Here is a 5679-nt window from a genome sequence, read left to right as displayed (position 1 = left end):
CGAACATAAATGTTATTAATCGTGTAAAAGCATACGAAAGACCTTTGAATAATGATGAAAACGGTTGATTGACAGAAATTCACCCAAGAGGATTATTTGACTTAAATTACAGGCATGCACCGGAAGGGCCTCACCATTGTACGGTAAACATCACTGCTCCACTTAATTTAATCTACACAGCATCTTGACATTTCTGAATGTCTTGCGGTGTTTTTTTTTCTTTTGTTTTTTTCTCAAAACTACATATTCATGTTCATATAAAATACACAACATCCAATTCAGCTCAACCCTACTGTTGGCTGTATTCTACACGGACAGATGTAAAGGTTATCACAGATAAAGAGTGGGACAGATGTAATCCCAGATGCCAAAAGACTGCAACACAAAAGGCGCAGATAACATTGTGTATGCCAGGACGCCAAAACTCAACAAAAATACAACATTATGGTGCATCCAGGATACACTTCTAAGAAATAAATTAATAAAATTCCTTCTTTACACCTTTTTTTCGCACAAGTTTTTACCACTGGAGACATGCGGACGCTAGAATGGACGACAGAATTATATAATCTTAGAGTTTGGTTAACGCGTGGTTAGAAACAAACGATCGCTGGCTAAAACTCTCGAAGGAACAGGCTCTTTATCTTACTATATAATTGGCTGTCAAAGACTGCTCATCAGGATATATACAACATTCACCGCTCACACGTTTTGCTTGACCTTGGAGGGTATTCCTGGGGTCAAAGCTTTGTACTACATTTGAAGATCTGCGTCTTTATATCCACTCAGCTCCCATGTCCTCTAATATTCCAGGTTTCTTCTAGCTCGGCCAGGGTGCTCCTTTCGTTGGCTTCATGTGGACATCATTCCCTGATTTCTCTGTGTTTTTACCCTCCTACAAGGAAAAGAGTTTAGTTAATATATGTAAAAATCATTTATAGAACTGAAGTATTCAGATGACGCACAACAAAAATAAAGAATGACCACTGTAATGACTAAGTATAGTACATACACTTGTCTAAAAGAACATCAATTAGATGATGGCGGGTAATTCTTTTGATTGCTGGAGAAAGACATCATTAAAATGTGACAATTGTACATACCCTAGCTGTAAACATGTAAATACACTGACTGCTCCTGCGTAGCATTTTCATCGTATTTAATATATTAGGACCACCACATTATTGCGAACAAAGAGTGACAGCTTTTCAGCTGCTTTAAATAATATACCTTATGTCTGAAAATAGTACATAATCCGGCAAAGAATTACATAATTATCAAAACAAGTTACGTGTAAATGCATATTTCAAAAATCATGTAAAAAAATAACCAGTCTGGACGCGCCCTTATCTGTCTAACACTTATTTGTTTTGCATGTACCAGTAAATATCAGAATATGTTTGTATGCATGGTATCTATATTATTACATAGTGTTACAGGTGGAAAGCTTTTGACAAAGCAGTAACAAAAGCTGCACATAGCATTAGAGTTTATTAAAATACACCACATACTCTAAATCTAACTATTCAAGTGACTCTGTACAAATGTGCACATCCACAATGGCATGTATACCCGATACAGTTTGGGTTCTGCTGTGTGTGAACAATGATGTGGACATGTTTTATTGCCACAACACTGGGTACCAGTCATACACAGTAGGCTTTCATAGAGTACCGACAGACACTAAGTAAGGGTATCACCTGAGCTTGAGGTGTTTGGTCGCGGTTAAACACTTGGTTACATCATAGACCGAGGGCTTCAGCCCGAGGTTTGTGATGTTACGGCTTACGAAGCGTATAAACACAGATAAAAGATTTCAAGCGAATAGCGATAACTTTCTTACATAAAGATGCCTTTGTTCGACCACGAGTGCTTCATTTTGGGTATTGTCCATTTACAATGGACAGTTCTTATGCCATGCATTGGCTTCAAAAATAATCTCGATTTCTAGGTTGTTTGTTATCAGCAGACATGTACAGTATTGATGCATTGACACTAAATTCAAAATCTTTATGCAATCTAAATAAATTGGTACTATTTATGCCGACTAGAAATCTATGAGACAAACACGCACCCAAACGCTATCAGCTTAGATCGGACCCGATGACAAGTGAAATTATGATTAAGACATCTGGATTTCACTCATGATAGCAACCAACCCATTAATATGACCCATCCAAACATATTTGAGATGCACAGCATTAGCATGAAAGTAATGTGTGCTCAACAAGACCAAGTGTTTCTTAGCCAGGGCATCATAATTTTAAAAAGCATACAAACACAGGTGTTAGTTATCGGAAAACGAAACCCACATTGTGGGCGGAGAGTTAATGACTACACATAACGTCACGTGTAAGGTGATGGGTTCGAATGGCAAAATGCAACATTCTTAATATCTCCATTATGGCTCACAACTGCTGTTTTAGAGATTTTAGTCATATATATGAATAAAATCTCTAAAACAGCAGTTGGTTGGAGATAATAAAAATTTAGAATGTTGCATTGTGCCATTCGAGCCCATTTTATTACTTTGTTGTAGAGTTCGTTAAGAAGTTGGGAAGCATTATTCTGGGAGGCTCTCCTCTCAGAAGATACGACTACCGTATAGCCCACTACGATGACACTTATGGTACTCTAGTGACCTTACAAAGATTGATCGGCAGAACATAGTACGACCGTGGGGAAAATGATACCAGTCTGATGAATACATGGGCCCCTGAAGCATTCGCAGACTTGGGGAAAAGTGTTCTCAGCAGTTCCCAAAGGACAGGGTTTAAAAAATTCAGGAAATAAAGAAGTGTGATCTGCACAGGTAGGTATGTTAGGGTCTGGTTCAGGGACGACAGAATGGCCATACCGGGTGGCTGAGAGGTCGTATTACTTGTGATTAGGACTGTGGGTTGAGTACCTGATAGGTCAAAAATAAGTTGCAGAATAGAATCACTTTGATTCAGAGTGCATTTTGATGGGTTTCTTCCTGAAAAAACATATCTTCTATTGCCACCAAACTTTCATGGAAACTTAAATCTAGATTTATACATGTGATTCGGGCATTTACACAACATTTTACGTGTTTTCAAAGTTTCCTTTTGGGTAGCCTTTGTATTCTTTTCTAAAAAAATGACCATTATAATGCGACATGTTCTGTTATTGTTTGGCAAGTTTATAAACTGCATTGCTTGTGATCCAAGACGAAGGCACTCATTTCTAGTACGTAGTAATACCAAACTCTCTGAAATAGGCAACCTTCAGACAGAGAGTTCAAATCTTATATTTGTTTTATTACTAGGTTTACCTGTATTTAATAAAGTGTTACCATAAAATAGAAGGTACAGGTTCTAAGGTATATAATTACCATGCACGTACATGTGTATATGTCGTTGATACACCAAAATCCGTGATTCCTGCTTTAGTGCATGTCTTCCACTAACTTGTCACTTAAGGCTGATGTACATTTCTAGTACGGTGAATTTATATATCAACTCTTTTAAGACCGACAGCCATTTTGTGTCCGCCATTTTACAAATATGTATTTTCTCCATTTCTTTATGAGGATGAGATTTGGTAACTCTGCACCCACGGTTTGGTTGCCCATATTTATTATGATTCCATTTAGGACAACGTCCGCCAGATTAACAGCATTGCCGATCGAGATACGGTGGGAAACTGAGAAAGCTGTCATACAGATCATTCATGATTACTTACAGGACAGTTGTTGTGGAGAAGCTCTAGTGGAGACCTAAACAACTTTCCGGGACACCATACAACTCATCCTAAAAGTGCTATCACTGATACTAGACACATGCATCAAATAACTCACAGCAGTATTCACATATTGCCGAAGAAATCACACAAGTTACATTTAGGTCTGTTGGACCATGAGGGATGATGACAGTTCCAGTTTCTATCATGGTATACTCCATCTATATGACATTTCTGATGTGCACGTAGTGATGACAAGAGCGACAAGGAGCTGGTGGTGCTGTTGGTTTAACATGATCGCAAAGTTGGAGGTAAGAAAGATCTACCAAAAGATAATCTTGAGTGTTCTTGAGTAAAAGTGTACACACCATCTTTATATAATGGGTCAGTGCATTGGATTACGTGATGGAAAACATGGTCAATGCATTCACACGAGAAAATAAGAACATTTTAAACCAGACACAATATAAATGACTTGTCAAACTGTGTTAGATGTAGTTCGTAAGTCAAGGAAAAGCCGATAGAATTAAGACAAAACTAACGTGCGCAAGTGACAGGTTGTATTTTAGGATCCGATTTCCTGAGGCTCTATATTTCTTGTGAGACACAAATGGCAATTTTCGCGTCAATGTACACATAAGAGAATCATGCATACCCACCATTGTCATTGCAAATTACGAAAAGAATTTGCATGGTACAAGGGTTCTTATAGCAAATGTATTAGATAACAACTTCAAAAGGATGGCCGTGTGGGCATCATGTGGAGCCCGTATACCAATTACAGACCAACAGAATCGCGAAAATGTCAGTAAAATAAACCCCACTGGGTCTACTATCCCTCTGACAAACTGGCAGCAGTTTTTTCCAGTCACCGTAAACCGATCGGAGTCATAGTGGGGTACACATATATTTCTATAATCTACGCCTAGTGCTGTTCAGATTGCACCAGCGTAGGCCTACATTAGGACCATCGCACTACCAGTGATAAGTCATGTTTGTCATCACAGCATGCTCATTGCAACGATATTTAAGAAATGTCTCAAACGGTAATGGCGGGAACAAAATGACTCCCTTGGTCGGCAGGGAGCGTATTTGCGATGGCTATACATCTGAAAGCCTTCAGAAGGATACAATCCACAATTCTGCCAAGTTTCAAGTGTTTTATGGAAAAGTGCACGCTTTTTGCAAACATCGCCTGTATTATAACAGAAAGGGCGGTTTGAAACGGAACAGACACAAGAAGTGGACTTTCACTCTCAGTCGTGATCAGTTTCGCTTTCAGTGAGGCAAATTTGTCGGCCTGCCATACCAGGCCCTTTACGAAGTATTTAGTAGTGTGTTAGTATCCTTTGTTGTGTTGGGATAGAAATAATGCATAACCTTGCAAAAATCTACAAAAGTGCCGGCGAGGATTGTCGCCTACGAAAAATAGCAGCTTATCCAAGGCATGAATAATACGCCACTGGTTAGTCAAACAAAACTCAGTCGATAGACTACTGGGTCTTGGGTTTCAGTTCCATACACAGGCAGGAAATCAGCGCGGCTATATATTGAATTGGGACAGCTCTGATTTGGTAGTTTTAGCTGCCTGACAAAAATCTTGTTGAAGATCAATTTGATATGTTACATGTACACTACATTTGCATTCTGGATTCTCCCACCCACAAAAAGAATTGCCACTGAAGTGAAAAATTCCCGAATACAGAATTAAACTTAAATAAAATCAATTAAATCAAAGAGTTAACCTGGTGTGAAACTAGGTAGCTATTAACAGCTTTTACAGCTTCAGTACTGGCTGGGTTAGCAACGTCTGGTTACTCAGTATAGACAGCTCTCGCAATAACGCCTGTTCAGGATTTGCTGAGTCCGTGTTCAATGATGTAAAAAACTGTGAATGCGCATGACTCAAAATCTGTTCCGTGTGTGTTCGATATATCTTGCCACCGTATAGCTCACAACTGCTCATTCAGCGACGAC

Source organism: Liolophura sinensis, chromosome 1, assembly GCF_032854445.1.
Source record: "Liolophura sinensis isolate JHLJ2023 chromosome 1, CUHK_Ljap_v2, whole genome shotgun sequence".
Lineage (NCBI taxonomy): Eukaryota > Metazoa > Mollusca > Polyplacophora > Chitonida > Chitonidae > Liolophura > Liolophura sinensis.
Note: the sequence above shows the minus strand (reverse complement) of the source record.